Source organism: Schistocerca nitens, chromosome 10 (assembly GCF_023898315.1).
Source record: "Schistocerca nitens isolate TAMUIC-IGC-003100 chromosome 10, iqSchNite1.1, whole genome shotgun sequence".
Lineage (NCBI taxonomy): Eukaryota > Metazoa > Arthropoda > Insecta > Orthoptera > Acrididae > Schistocerca > Schistocerca nitens.
Window position 1 is genome coordinate 5,539,913 of NC_064623.1, and position 16,802 is coordinate 5,556,714.

Here is a 16,802-nt window from a genome sequence, read left to right on the forward strand (position 1 = left end):
TGTGACAAGGATATGACATCAAGTCGTGTCATATGGTTTAAGTAAGTACAAAAAGACGGCAATCAGGTGCTGCCATCTGGAAAAGGCTGTTCAAATGGCAGACTCAATGGACACAAGATTATCAGTGGTAGAGCGCCCCAGGCGGAAGCCGCCCGGACATTGAGCCAGCAAGCCACGTGACTCCAGGACCCAACCCAACCGCCGACGTAACATACATTCCAGCAGCTTACAAAGAACGTTGGTGAGGTTGATGGGCCTATAGCTATCCACATCAAGCGGGTTTTACCGGTTTTGAGCACTGGAATGATTATGCTCTCCCGCCATTGCGATGGACAGACGCCATCGCACCAGATCTGGTTGAAGATGACGAGAAGATGTCGCTTGTAGTCAGACGAGAAATGTTTAATCATCTGGCTGTGGATGCGATTAGGTCCAGGAGCTGTGTCGGGGCAATATGCAAGGGCACTGAGGAGATCCCACTCTGTGAACAGGGTGTTATAGGATTCGCTGCAGCGTGTAGTGAACGACAGGACGTTCTCTTCCAGCCGACGTTTGAGTGTGCGAAAGGCTGGGGTAAATCTCCGATGCAGAGCGCTGGGCAAAGCGCTGGGCAAAGCGCTGGGCAAAGCGCTGGGCAAAGCGCTGGGCAAAGCGCTGGGCAAAGCGCTGGGCAAAGCGCTGGGCAAAGCGCTGGGCAAAGCGCTCGGCAAAGCGCTCGGCAAAGCGCTCGGCAAAGCGCATTTGTGTCAATACCTTACTCGCCATTTATAGTAACACCAGGGACAGCTATTGGGGCCTGGTACCCGAAAAGACGTTTGATCTTTGCCCAGACTTGGGAAGGTGACGTTTGGCACCCAGTGGTGGAGATTTATCTCTCCCAACACTACTCCTTCCCTTGTTTGATAAGGTAGCAAACATGGGCACAGAGCCATTTAAAGGCTATGAGGTGCTCCAGGGAAGGGTGCTGCTTAAGCTTCTGTAGAGATCGCTGACACTTCTTAATTGCTTCAGCGACTTCCGGCGACCACCAAGGGACTGCCTTACGGCTCAGGCACCCTAAAGAGCGAGGGATCGCGTTTTCTGCCGCAGAAATAATTGTGCTAGTTACCTGCTCAACCATCTCATCGCTGTTACTGTGTGGAGGAGATTCAGCGATGAGAGCAGAGGCCAAAGTTCCCAGTACGCCTTGTTCAAAGCCAATCTGGGCAGGCGTATGTGAACCTGACGCTGAGGTAGTGACAGGAAGATGGGGAAGTAGTCACTACCACATAGATCGTCATGTGGTCTCCAGTGGATAGTTCAGAGAAGTCCTGGGCTGCAAATTGATAAATAAATGGCCGAGTAATCACCGAGAGCCACACTCAAATGTGTGGTGGCCCCAGTATTTAAGAGGCAGAGGTCCAACTGAGACAGTAAATATTTAACATCTCTGCCTCAGCCAGTAACCACAGTGTCACACCACAAGGGTTAGTGGGCATTAAAATCTCCCAGACATAGGAAAGGTTTAGGGAGCTGATCAGTCAGTGCAGCTAATACATTCAGGAGTACTGCACCATCTGGAGGAAGATATACATTGCAGATAGTTATTTCCTACGTCGTCCTTATTCTGACAGCCACAGCTTCAAGAAGGCTTTGAAGGGGCACATGTTCACTACAGACCGAGTTTAGGACATAAACGCAATCTCCACCTGACACTCGATTATAGTCGCAAAAGTTCCTGTAATATCCCCCATAGCCACAGAGCGCAGGGGTCCGCATTGCTGGGAACCAGGTTTCCTGGAGGGCAATGCAGATAGCAGGTGTAAACCTTAACAGTCACCTGCTGCCACCGATTTATTGCCCGAGCAGTCTGTATCCATTGTGTCTGAAGATCTGGGGAGATCTAGGTCAACAGCAGATGCCAATATCTCCACCCCATCCTCAGCTGCAGAGCTTGTAGGTAGCGGTGGTGTGGGTGCCACCGCAATTTCCTTGGTCTTAGGGGTTTTCTTTTGGCTCTCTCTCGCTGCTCCTTGGGTTTTCCTGGCTGGGAGGACTTAACTGCCTCAGTCTCTGGGACTGAGGATGAGCGTGAAGCCCTACAACCAGCTGCTTTTGGGCTCTTCAGCCACTGGCAGGTGTCTTCTTTCCCACTAGAAGGAACCTGGGGTCACCAAAGGGAACCATTCCTAGCGAGAGAAGGAGAAGACGACTTACGCTTCTCTGGCTTAGAAGTGGGGCAGACGTCCCCAATGGTTGGAGGGGCGTTGCTCCTGAAGTAGGTGGTGCAGGAGCAACACGGAATACCCACCACCACCAAGGGGGCAGGTGTAGGCTTCTAGCTCTGAGAGGTTACCTGGGTTGGCGGAGCTGATGGTGCCACAACTGTTGTAGCAGCAGCGTAAGACGATGTCATACGCACAAATTGGAGGCATTCAAATTTTCTCTTAGACTCAGTTTCGGTCAATCTGTCCAGAGCCCTGTACTCCATGATTCTCCTTTCTTTCTGGAGAATCCTACAGTAAGGCGAGCAAGGCGAATGGTGCTATCTGCAGTTGACACAGATGGGAGGTGGGGCACATGGAGTATTGTGGTGTGATAGGCGTCCGCAATCTCAGCATGTGATGCTGAAAGTACAGTGGGAAGACATATGGCCGAACTTCCAGCATTAAAGCACCACATTGGTAGACCATCACCTCGACCTTCTCGGGCAATGTATCACCCTCAAGGGGCAAGATGAAGGTACTGGTGGCAACGTTATTATCCCACGGACCTTGGTGAAGATGCGGGACGAAATTTACACATCGATACTAAATTGGCGTGCAGCTCATCATCGGACTGCAAAAGAAGGTATCTGTGAAATATGTTACCCTGGAATATATTTAAGCTCTTATGGTGCGTGATGGTTATAGGAACATCCCCCAGCTTGTCACAAGCGAGTAACTCCCGTGACTGGGCATAAGATCCCACTGCCATCCTTAGCCTGACATTCCTCCCATGGTCTGGCCAGAGGGGAACGACTCAGGGTTGTACTTTTGTAGTTGAACTGAGCTCGTGATCGCTTAGAGACTACTGGTGTTTCACCACCAGCAAGAGATGGACAACACTTCATCGCGTGTCATCCATCCTGATGCCACCCACTCTGACCAGGGGCCCACCCAATGGGTGCCACCCAGCCACAGCAATTGCCACCTGGCAGGATGGCCATTGCCGGGAGTATTGATGCCCCAGGGGGATGGGCATCTAACCTTTGACATACATGGGGAGTTAGCGGAGCAGGCATCAGCAGAGCGATCCCTGTGTAGTCAGGGGCTACAACCAACAGGGTACATGGCAGACCCAGCACAACGGACTGGCTACAGTGCTGGATATCAGGTGCAAACAAGTTCATGGTCATCGTCGGCGCAGAAATCGACACTGCATAGTGCATGGTGGAAAATGTACCCAGGAAGGTGTCCTCACCCAAGAGATGGAGAATGGGCAGGACTGCAATGCGACGACGAGAAAGTGGGCTAAAGATCTCAATTCACAATGGACATGATGCGCCTTGTAAGGCGCCCTTCCCAAACTTGCTCACTCTTCGGGAAAATTTTGAAGAGTGGAGGTCAAATGCTACAGGGGACAATCACAAAGACTGAAACGTGTGTACTATTAGTCGCCTTGTACGACAGGCAGGAATACCTCAGGCCTATTGTAACCCCGGTCCCAAAGGGCGGCACTAGAGGAGGCAGACCACAGTGGTGCAGCTGATCTGCAAATTATCACTGGTCCCATGGAATTGCTGATAAATTTATTGTAATTATTGCACCTCAAAAACATTAGACTTCAAGGTCGATGTCTGTTTTGGACTGTCTAGTGGTATGGTTTCCTGTGGGGTTTTTTCCATTTTCCACCAGGGCTACAGACATTTACCTACCTTTTATTCTTCTTGTTGCAGTCGTAGTTAGAGCCGCTAACAGCTTCCAAGTCAGCTCTTATCCCAAGTAGAGAGCGTCAGGCTTCAATGCTTTACTTTGTCCGTCATCTTTACGTAGAACTCGTCAACTTTATATGGACCCACACGACCGAGTGTTGGGGCCCGTCGGTACCGACCAGCAGATTGAGGCAGAGCTGGCTGAGGTGCGGGCAGCGCGGCAGGGTGGCCAGCTGGCCCAGGCTGCCGGCGTCGACGCCCAGGGCCTGAAGCAGCGGCAGCGCATCCGGCAGCCCGTCCGCGTACACGCTGATTGTGCGCAGGCGCAGCGATAGCGGGTCGGTGTCCAGCAACACGCGCATGCGCAGGTTGACCTGCAGCCACTGCAGGCGAGGGTCCATCAGCACCAGAGGGGCGCCCGGGACGGGCGGCAGCGTGAGGCACAGCTGGCGCAGGCTGGCGCTGCGCCGCAGCAGGGACAGGTCGCGGACCAGGCAGCAGCGGTCCAGCAGGAGCACCTCCAGCGAGCCCATGGCCTCCAGAGCCAGCCGCAGCTCGCCCTCCGTCACCTGGCACTCGTGTAGCTGCAGCCTCCGCAGGTTCGTCAGTCGCCGCAGCTCTGTATACTCCTGTCGCGGCACGCCAATGCAACCTGCAGGTCGAGAGGCGACCGGTAGTCGGCTGTCGTCTCCTCACAGTACTCTGTAATACTCATTTCACCACTATCTTAGAGATATTGCACTAACTACTTTCAATTTATGTGAACATGATCTGCTTCAAAAACTCTTTGCTGACAAGAACACCCTGCAATCGAATATTTGTAATTAAAAACCCCTCCCCATCCACCCGCTGAACCAGTTCACTGCAACTCTCACATTCTTGAAAAAACTGCTGTCTGAAGAATTTCAATTCACAAAAGGTAAGGCGATTTTATGTCTTGCTTTTGACTGTCACTGGTACGAATCATCTTATGGTGATTTCTTCACCTTTCAGTTTTTCGCTCAATTCAAATACCTCCATCATTTAAATACCGAAGCCATCAAATACACAGAAGACCCAAAGAAACCCCTGCCTAATATCGTGTAGGGCCCCCATGAGCACACAGAAGTGCTCCAACATGGATTCTACTGATGTCTGAAGCAATGGTGGGGGGAACTGACACCATGAATCCTGCAGGGCTGTCCATAAATGCGTGAGAGTACAAACGGGTTCAGTTCTCTTCTGAACAGCACACTGCAAGGCATCCCAGGTATGCTCAATATATTCATATCAAGAGAGTTTAGTGGCCTGCAGAAGTGTTTGAACTCAGAAGACTGGTTCTGGAGCCACTGTGTAGCAATTCTGGACTGTGCGGCGACGCATTTTCCTGTTTACCAAGTTGGTCACAATGCACAACGGACACGAACGCATGCAGGGGATCGGCCACGATGCTTACGTACGTGTCACCTGTCAGAGTCGTATCTAGACGTATCAGGGGTCCCATATCACTCTTACTGTACATGCCCCACACCATTACTGAGTCTCCACCAGTTCGAACAGTCCCCTGCTGACATGTGGAAGTCATGGAGTCATGAGGTTGTCTCCCTACCCACACATGTCCATCCACTTGATACAATTTCAAACGAGACTTGTCTAACCAGGCGAAATGTTTCCAGTCAACAGTCCAGTGTCAGTGTTGACATGCGCAGAGGAGGCATAAAGCTTTGTATCGTGCAGTCATCAAGAGTACACGAACGGGCCTTCAGCCCATATCGACGATGTTTCATTGGATGGTTCACAAGCTGACACTTGTTGATGGCCCAACATTGAAATCTGCATCAATTTGTGGAAGGGTTGCACTTCTGTCACGTTGAACGATTGTCTTCAACCATCGTTGCTCATGTTCTTGCAGGATTTTTTCCTCCCGCAATGATATCAGAAATTTGACGTTACACCGGGTTCCTGATATTCACGGTACACTCGTGAAATGGTCATACGGTAAAATCCCCCATTTCATCGTTACCTCTGAGATGCTGTGTCCCATCTCTCGCGCTCCGACTACAACACCATGTTCAAACTCGTTTAGATCTTGATAATGTGCTGTTGTAGCAGCAGTAACCGATCTAACAACTGCGACGGACAATTTTTGTCTTTTATAGGCTATGCTGACCGCAGCGCCATATTCTGCCTGTTTACGTTTCTCTGTATTTGAATACTCATGTCTATGCCACTTTCTTTGCTGCTCCAGTGTATATGCCACAGACAGATCGGCACCCTAGCTGGTGTGACTCAAGCAATGAACAGCGTTAAGATGGCGCCAGCACATTTGTTTAAGCTGCCAAATATGAGGGAGCCAAGTCAAGTGTGCATCAAAAAGCAATCCCAAACACCGATGCATCTCCATCACAGAAAGAGCTTCCCTGTCAAGATAAAGCCGAGGTTCAGGGTGAACAGCGCGACGCCAGTAGATGTGCATGACGCAAGTCTTGGCGGCCGAAGACTGAAGCTGCGTGATACGGCCCAAGACTGCGCCTTGCGGGTAGCACTCTCTAGCTGCCAATCAGCAACCACAATGCCAGTGGAGCTATAGTACAGGCAAAAGTCATCAGCATACAAAGAAGCCGATACAGACATTTCCACAGCTGCAGCTAGCTCGTTGATAGCAACTAAAAAGAGGCCACGTTGTATCATATGCCTTCCGCATGTCAAGAAAGACAGCAACTAGATGCTGATGGCGGGCAAATGCCGTATGGGTGGCAGACTCCAGGCAGACCAGATTATCCGTGGCAGAGCGGTCCTTACGGAACCCACCCTGAGACAGAACCAGAAGACCCCGAGACTCGTGTAGCCAACTCAACCTCCAGTTCACCATACATTCGAGCAACTTGCACATAACGTTTGTGATGCTAATGGGGCAGTAGCTGTCCACCTCCAGTAGGTTCTTGCCAGGCTTCAACAGTGGGATGAAAATGCTTTCCCGCCATTGAGACAGGAACTCAACCTCAAACCTGATACAGTCGAAAAGGTCTAGGAAGTGTCGCTGCCAGTCCACCAAGAGGTGTTTGAGTATCTGATAGTGGATGCGATCCGACCTGGGAGTGATATCAGGGCAAGCAGCTTGGGCACTTTGGAATTCCCTCTCACTGAATGTAGTATTGTACGATTCAGGGTGGTGCATGTACTGATGCTAATGGTGGAGACATACCATTCCCAGCACACCTGCTTCCATTGGTGAATATGGCATCGGGCTTGGGCATGGAGCCGCTTACAGGTAAGGAAGTGTTCCAGTGTTGGGTGCCCCTTATGATGTTGGGGGGCCCACCTGCCATCTCTAATCGTCTCAGCCATCTCCAGTGACCACCAAGGCACAGTCCTCTGCCGAGGGGACCCGGAAGAACAGATAATTGCACATTCCACTGCAGAAACAATCCCAGTGGTTAACGTGTGAACCACCACATCAGTAGTATTGTGAGAAAGAGGCTCACTACTAGCAATGGAGGCGAATGAGTCCCAGACAGCCTTAGTCACAGCCCATCTGGGGTGGCGCCCAGAAGAGGGACGCTGTGGCAATGACAGAAAGATTGGAAAGTGGTCACTATCACACAAGTCGTCATGCACACTCCTTTGGACAGATGGTAGAAGACTGGGGCTGCAGACTGAAAGGTCGTTGCCTGAGTACATGCCATGTGACACACTGAAATAGGTGGACACACCATTATTTAAGAGGGAAGGTCGAGCTGTGCAAACAATTACTCAACAACAGTGCCTCAGCCTGTTGCCACCAATCCACGCCACAAAGGGTCATGGGCATTAAAGTCGCCCAGTAATGTAAAAGGTGGTGGCAGTTGGGCTATCAGCTCACGCAATACATGCTGTGGGACATCACCATCCGGTGGAAGGTAGAGACTGCAGACAGTAACAACCTGAGGCGCCCACATCCTAACAGCGACTGCTTCTACAGGTTTTTGAAGAGGGACACTCTTGCTGTCAAGAGAGTTAAGGACGTAGACACAGACCCATATACCCTCTCATAAGGTGCCCAATTCTTATTATAAAACAGCCACAGAGGGTGGGGATTTGCTTCGCTGGAAACCAAGAAGAAAGGCTGAAGGCTGAGAAGTCGTCGGAGCTCAGCAAGGTGGTGGAAAAAACTGCCCCAATTCCACTGGAGAATGACACTGTCTGCAGCCGAAAAAGGCGTGAAGGGACCGAGGAGGGATGTTACACTGCTGGGTAACCTGATGCCATCAATTCAGTACCTGTGCAATCCACATCCATTGTGTTTGAGGGCCTGGAGAGATCTAGGTCCTCAGCGGACACCAGAATCTCCACCTCATCCTCAGATGCAGAGCTTGTTGGTAGTGGTGGGCGCAAAGAAGTCCACAGTCGTCGTCGGCGCCGGAAGCGACACTCCATAGTGCATGGGGGAAACCGCATCCAGGAATGTATCCTCGCCCAAGAGATGGGTGCCATGGCAAGTACCTTAGTCTCAGAGGTCTTCTTCTTGGACTTGTCTCGCTGCTCCCTTGGTTTCTCTGGCTGGGAGGGCTTCACTGGGTCAGTCTCCATAACAGGAGGATAGTGAACCGTATGACCAGGTGCTTTTGGGCACTTCAGCCACTAGCATGCGTCACCTTTCCCACAGGTGGAAACCTGGGAAGGGAGGGACCCAAGGGACCCCTTCCAAGCGAGAGGAGCCTAAGAAGGGGAACGCTTCTCCAGGTTAGAACTGGGGACGGACTTCCCCGATGGTAGGGGGGGGGTGTTGCTCCTGAAGTAGGTGGGAATTGCCCCCACTGCCAAGGGGGGAGGGGGGGCAGGTGTAGTCTTCCAGCTCTCAGGTGACTGGGGTAGGTGGAGCTGATGGGGCTAGAACAGTTGTAGCAACGGCATAAGAGGTGGTCAGATGAACAGGATGGAGGCATTCAAACTTATGCTTAGCCTTAGTGTAGGTCAGTCGGTCCAGGGTCTTAAATTCCATGATTCTCTTTTTTTTCTCAAAATCTGCAGTCTGGTGAGCAAAGTCAATGATGCTCTCATAGATTGGAGGTGGGGCACATGGACTATGGGGATGTGATGGGTGTCCGCAATCTCGATATGTGAGGCTGGAAGTACACCAGTAAGACAAATGGCCAAACTTTCAGCATTTAAAACACCGAATGGGGGAGGGATATATAGCTTTACAGTACAGCAGTAAACCATCACCTTTACCTTTTCGGGTAATGGGTCATCCCCAAAGGGCAAGATGAAGACACCAGTGGCAACCTGATTATCCCTCAGACCCCGATGGATGCGTCTGACAAAGTTAACACCTCGTCATTCTAGATTTGCACCCAGTTCATCATCAGACTATGAAAGAAGATCCCTATGGAATATAAAACCCTCGACCATATTCAAGCTGTTATGGAGCGTGATGGAAGTAGAAACATCCCCTGGCTTGTAAGAGGTGACGAGCGCCTGTGATAGGGCATGCTGTTTTGATCAAGACTGACCCAGAGCGCATTTTGTACAAGCGCTCCACCTCCAAATGTCCTCTAAATGCTCTACAAAGAACTGAGGCTTGATCGTCATGAAAGAGTCCCCATCAACCCTCATACAAACCAGGTATCAGGGCGAATAAGTCCCACTGCCATCCTTAGTCTTTCGCTCTTCCCATGTTGTGGGCAGGGAGGGGACTGATTTGCAGTCATACTTCTGTGTAATTACAATGAAATGAACACCCTTAGCTGCTTACAGGCGTTGACATACGTCAACATGTCCGAAAGAACAGATACCATCTTAGTATATATATAGTTACGGCTCACCGGCCACTTTACCATCTCCTCCTGAGCGAATGCACAAACAGTGTCCGAACTCTTACGGGATTCAGCAACGCGCCGCGAGTAATGAGTATAATGGGTGGGGGCACTACGAATGAAATGCGGGGCAGTACGTTGAGAATGTGGGTTTCGTGGGAGGCGTGCCAGAGATAAATCCCTGCAGTCGCACTATCCTCTGTGTCCTCAGTGGCTCAGATGGATAGAGCGTCTGCCATGTAAGCAGGAGATCCCAGGTTAGTGTCCCGGTCGGGGCGCACATTTTCATCTGTCCCCATTGACGTATGTCAACGCCTGTAAGCAGCTAAGGGTGTTCATTTAATTGTAATTTCATTCTAACAAGCTGCATGGTCACTGATGGTATCGGTTCTTTTGGACATGTCCGAAAGAACAGATACCATCTTAGTATATATACTTATGTGTGTTGAATTGAGCACTTAGAGACTGCTGGTGGCTGGCCACCAGCAAGATATGATCTACCACACTTCATTGTAGGTCATCCACCCTGATGCCACTCACTCCGACCGAGGGCCTTCCCCACGGGCGCCGCCCACCCTCAGCATGGGCCACCTGGCGGGATGGCCATTGCTGGGAGTCCCAATGCCCCAGGGGGATGGGCATCTACTCCTTGGCATACGTGGGGAGTTAATGGCACAGGCATCAGCAGAGCCATCCCTGTGATGTTGGGGGGCTACAACCAACAGGGTACATGGGAGCACCATCACACCGGGCTGGCTACCGTGCTGGATATCAGGCGCAAAGAAGTCAACGGTCGTCGTCGGCGCCGAAAGCGACACTCCATAGTGCATGGGGGAAATCGCATCCAGGAATGTATCCTCGCCCAAGAGATGGAGAATGAGCAGGGATGCATTGCGACGACGAGAAAGGGGGCCAAAGATCTCAAAGCACTATGGACACACGACACCATTTGAGGCGACCTTCCCTAATTGGCTCACTCTACGGAATAATTTGGAAATGTGGAGGTCAAACCCCATTGAGGGCCATTACATAAAGGCCGAAACGTATGAGGATCCTTCTAGTCACCCTTTACGACAGGCAGGAATACCACAGGCCTATTCTAACCCACGGACCCGCAGGGGGATCAACCATTTGTGCGTATTCTGTTGTAGGTAGAGCGAACTGAATACTCACCTATCTCACCACCCTCTCCTCATCCAGTCAGGACCACAAAACATTTTAGAGGGTACAGAAAAAACAGCTACGGTCTGTTCCCAAAAAAATGTGACAGCTCTCTCCTTGGATAGCAACTCCGTTACCATTTCTAAGACTTCGTATAGAGCCAAACTCTAGGGGATGAAACGGGAATATTCCTTGATGTCCCACAAACTCATTTTTTCCACCCAAATTGGCACAGAAAAAGATGTGTTGCATTACTTATTGGAAACCCCCTCGTAAATACTTAGTAATTTGGGTTTTACAGAGACATTTTTAACAATTTCTGAAGGACGAAATTCATTACGATCTTGGAGCTTTACTAAATTTGTGAAATTGATTCACGGTTGTGGAATCTGACATTAAATGTTGAGATATTATCTATTGGTGACATTTAAATTTGTGCCAGACAGGACTCAAACCAGGAGTTCTCACTCATGACAAGTGGGAAATCTGAGACCCCACCTACAACAATTCTTCTTGTGTCAGCAACAGGTAAAATCTTATCTTACGCACCTAAAGGTAGAAAGGTTCCACAATTGGGAATAAATTTCATAAATTTTAAGTAAAATTTGTTTAAACTCAAAAGCATTACAACTTTATTTTTTATGCAATATCGGTAACTAAGGACGTATATTTTCAATGCATGTGACATAATTAGAAAAAAGATGTGCATTTTTACAAAAATTATTGTATGTATATTAATTAGCTTGTAACTGATTGGTTTTGTTTAAATTGCCAGATATATGAAGTGACCGAAAAAAAATAAATGGGAGAAAAGCTTATTCTGAAGTTGTGACTTGTACTTTCAGGGTTGTGCACTGCTCTGATGAAGTAACCATTGTTTGATGGGAAGCCATGCTGATGAGAGGAAATTACATCTACTAGGATCAACACAGCTTCTGTCTCTGGTTACCTCAGGTGGTTTCTTAGTGTCACTGTGCATCTGAGTATTCAGTTGGATGCCTCCATTCAGTGGAATAGGTGCGAGGAGGTTGCTAAATCTGAAGTTGCTTACTGCATACTTTTAACTTCATTTCAGTTTGTCATCTCTTCTTTGTTAACCGTTCATAGGATTTAAAATTACTCCTGTTCTGATGATTCTAGACTACATACTCAATGAGGTTGTCTTGCTTTGTGTAGAGGAGTGTAGGTTAGATTACCCCTATAGCCATGTAAACTGTGTCTCACACGCACACGCACGTACGTGCACGTGCTAATACAAAAAGTAGACACACACAAAAACACAACTTACAGAGATGCAGCACCTCCAGCGAATTTGAGCAACGCCACAAGAACGCCAGTTTATCCAGTCCAGGGCACACAATTTCAAGAGTCTGCAACCGGTCGAATCCCTCCAGTGTGTCGAGGTAGTCCACCGACAGGAGGTCTGCGCAGATGAACAGCCCTCTGAGATTCGGGCACTGCTGCAGAGCAGACCTGACCACGTGCTCAGCTCTGAAGACTTGAGGGTATGCTACATTGACTGGCGGCACCCTGAGGATCTGCAGGTTCCGTAGTGCCGCGAAGTCTACAGACTCAGAGGACAGGATGTTACTCACGATGTCTGCTCTCGCCAACAAAAAGTCACACGTCAGTTTCGGAAACTCCTCTAAGCCTCGCGCGTCAGTCAGTGCCAGCGTCATTTGTGGGTAGAAAAAATAGATTCCAAACTGGTCAGCCAGCTCGACGGTGAGGTGCTGCAGTGGCGGCAGGATGCGCAGGATGGCACGGATCTCTGCAGATTCGCTCGGTCTCGTGTAGGTGGTGTACGTCTTGCCCTTCCACACGTGTGTGAAGCTCGTCACAATCCCGTGCCAGTGGCTGGACGCTGCAGCGTACCGGGCCATCTCTGGGACCGGCCTCAAGGAAAAGCTGGAGAGCAGTATGTCGTCCATCCCAGCCGTCCTAGCCATCGCTGTTGCTGCTGCCTCTGTCAACACACAACACACAAATTTACCGGTTATTCATGAGAGTAAGAAAGCTTCATTACAGATTTTAGGGATATCTGCTTCATTTAAAGTATGTACCTGAATGTCAAGCAATAATACATTAAAGCTAAGCTGTATTGCAGTTCAGTCTGTAGAATCTCTCCATACTTGTCTACCCGGTGTGAATCTCTCAACTTCTTACAGGGTGCCAGAGACACCTCACCTCATTTTGTACATCTGGGTGAACACATACTCGTTTCATTGGTTCTCTGCCTTCAAACTGACGAAAACCTTTGTTGCCACTTTTGTATTTTTGCTTTCTTTACTTATTGTGTTATTTCAGTTTTGAAACTGTGGTAGATCTAAGTGGATACAGTTACTAAATCTAGAAGCGATTTGTGGCACACTTCCGTGTGAGGGCACAGAGGTTCACAGGCTGAGCGGATGGTGACGGGCACAGCGGGTAGTGCTTTCAGGTTGCTTTGGCAGGATCGCACTAGGCAAGGTAGCGCGGCTTTTTTGCAGGCAGTGAGGAGGGAGGGAGAAGGAGGGAGGGAGGAGGAGGGAGGAGGAGGGAGGAGAAGGGAGGAGAAGGGAGGAGAAGGGAGGAGAAGGGAGGAGAAGGGAGGAGAAGGGAGGAGAAGGGAGGAGAAGGGAGGAGAAGGGAGGAGAAGGGAGGAGAAGGGAGGAGAAGGGAGGAGAAGGGAGGAGAAGGGAGGAGAAGGGAGGAGAAGGGAGGAGAAGGGAGAAGGGCACAGCGGGTAGTGCTTTCAGGTCGCTTTGGCAGGATCGCACTAGGCAAGGTAGCGCGGCTTTTTTGCAGGCAGTGAGGAGGGAGGAGGAGGGAGGAGGAGGGAGGAGAAGGGAGGAGAAGGGAGGAGAAGGGAGGAGAAGGGAGGAGAAGGGAGGAGAAGGGAGGAGAAGGGAGGAGAAGGGAGGAGAAGGGAGGAGAAGGGAGGAGAAGGGAGGAGAAGGGAGGAGAAGGGAGGAGAAGGGAGGAGGCAGGATCGCACTAGGCAAGGTAGCGCGGCTTTTTTGCAGGCAGTGAGGAGGGAGGGAGAAGGAGGGAGGGAGAAGGAGGGAGGGAGAAGGAGGGAGGGAGAAGGAGGGAGGGAGAAGGAGGGAGGGAGAAGGAGGGAGGGAGGAGAAGGGAGGGAGGAGAAGGGAGGGAGGAGAAGGGAGGGAGGAGAAGGGAGGGAGGAGAAGGGAGGGAGGAGAAGGGAGGAGAAGGGAGGAGAAGGGAGGAGAAGGGAGGAGAAGGGAGGAGAAGGGAGAAAGGAGAAAGGAAAAAGGAGAAAGGAAAAAGGAAAAAGGAAAAAGGAAAAAGGAAAAAGGAAAAAGGAAAAAGGAAAAAGGAAAAAGGAAAAAGGAAAAAGGAAAAAGGAAAAAGGAAAAAGGAAAAAGGAAAAAGGAAAAAGGAAAAAGGAAAAAGGAAAAAGGAAAAAGGAAAAAGGAAAAAGGAAAAAAAACCACGGAGGATGTGTGAAGCCTTCACTCAGTCGACTGCGCAGTCTGCAGTGAAATCATTTTGAAAGCAGCGGCTGAACGTCAGGTCCTGCTGTCAACGTGTGGCTATTAAGAGAGGGTTGAAAACTGAAGAACATGGGCCATTTGTAGGAGTATTAATCAATGAATTGTTTGACAACATGGAGCACTTAGTTGCAGATTGCTGTGCCTTGTTACCACAGTTACCATATGCGTATTCCTCTCCAGAGGATTATTTTCTGACTCTCAAGCACTGGAGTAAGGGGGCGAATGACCTCATTCTCTTGCTCGCTATTGCAAGTGGGATGAGTGAAAGTTACCCTTGCGCTTGCTGCATGCGCTATGGGGGAATAAGCTTTCAGAAACATCAGTTATGCCAAACAGGGACCATTCCAATGCAAATAGAGTACTGAAAGTAGGGATATGTTTTCATTACTTTTCATTGGTGCCATCCATGTAGAGAGCAAAAATTTCAACATACTGGATAGTTATTACCTAAAACTAGAGAAAAAATAAGTTCAGGATAAGAAACCTGTTGAGTTTCAACGTGAAAGTATGTACCAAATTCGTTCAGCATGCAATCAGCAACCTGTAAGTAGTGCAGCTACATACTGTCAACTCATGTTTTATGGTAGTGATAAAGAGCACCTCGTAATTTGTATTTTTCTTGCAGATAACGTTCTGGAACACACACTGGTGAAGTCTATTACAGTTTAATCCACTAAAAGCTGCAGAACTCCCATAAGCAATCACATACAACTTCAGTAAGTGACTCCAAAGAAATTACTACAGAAATGTGTTCTGACAGAAAATTTACTGCAAATGTCAGCTAGGTTCAGTCGAAAGATTCCGACTCGTATTGTGAAATTGGACAACGACGGTGTGGTGGCAACTTTTGTATTCTGCAGAACTTCATAACAATGTGAAAGCTTACATAAACAAGAGGAAATAATTAAAATCTTTATGTACTCCAGTTACATTATGCCAGGCAGTAGAAAAAAAGAACTGGTAGCCATATAAGGAGGCCTTACTCGAACGTTGAATGAATAATCTGATGGGGGATGCACAATGTGAATGACAATATCCAAAATAATCTAGAAGCAGACTTAATGACAGAAGTTGTGCATTAGCGTGTGACAATTTACACAAAGGCATCGTACCAGACACGGAAAAAGAATTAAGGTCTTTGTTAGAGCAGTTTATCTATCCTACCACACGTAGAAGGCTTAGACATAAATTAATAAAGAACAAAACCATGCCTGTACTTCCCCTATAAAATCTTCTGCAGCGTAGTGTAATCTTGCTTTCAGCAACATTTCAGCATGGACGAAGACGTCTATTTGCAACCAGCTTATTGTAGTCAGTTTCTAATTAAATGCTATTAAAAAAGTAGCTTATAGAAATGGCTGTTTCGTACCTGAAATTATAGGCTCAATTTTACGTCTCAGGTTGCGCTAAAACAGATATTACAACTCTGTTAACCCATTCAGAAGGACTCCACACTGAAAATGTACACGTTTTTTTGGAACCACTATTCCAACCTAAATAGGTTCCATTAAACGAGAGGCTGGGACGGACTGAAGGTGTAACGTAAAATTAATATAGTGATACCATATCACTAACACGGCTAGATGAGGTACAACAGAGTGGGTTCATTATTTTCGATGCCATACCTTGCCAGAAGCAGGACCAGATAAGAAATTAGTTCTGGTTTAGTGGGCAATCGAAGTAATTCGTATTTTTCGTCATGCTAATCAGCCCCTAAAGAGTAGATGTATAACCAAAATACCACTTTCAAACAGGATGACACGGAGCACATTTACGAAGGCCATGTTGATACAGAAACCTCTAAGTGAATCCATGAGCACTTGAGCCGACTGCTGGAATCATAAGTACAGATTTTTATTGTGTGTAGCACATCCCGTCATTATTTGATCTTGGTTGCGATGTAAGGTGTGACAGACCACGTGCAGTCTCCATCTCTCCACTGCTGATTGGCTGTCTCGAGCAGGCACTGAATGGCACCACCGTTTTCCCTCGACGCTGACCCATCAAAGCTTGTGAGACAAGAGCTTCACTGTTGCTTACAGAGTAGTGGGGTGGTCACCACTGTCAAGTGTGGTCGTGATCCTATGATCACCTGTTGGCAATCGTTAGTATCAGGGAAGATAGTGAGCTTTCGTGTTTTTATCGCTCACAGTATGCTCAAGAGTTGTTAAGAAAACGCGCCAGGGAAGTGTTGTGTTTTTAGAGATGGGTGGTGGCCGCAGGGGCGCAAGGTTGCAGATCGCGGTAATATCTTGAGAAGTGTGTAAGCTGCCAAGAGGAGTAATTATTTGTCGCTAATATTGGATTAAATGATGTTAAAATGTGATTGGCATTAACAATTTCATTCTACGTCTTATGAAGCACATTCTCTTGTGGAATGTTATTTAAATCCGCTTCGTGCATATTTTCAGCAGTGTGGGGCAAGACTAGCAATACAGGAATAAATTAATAGCGCCCTTTTAAATAAAATTGCGTGCT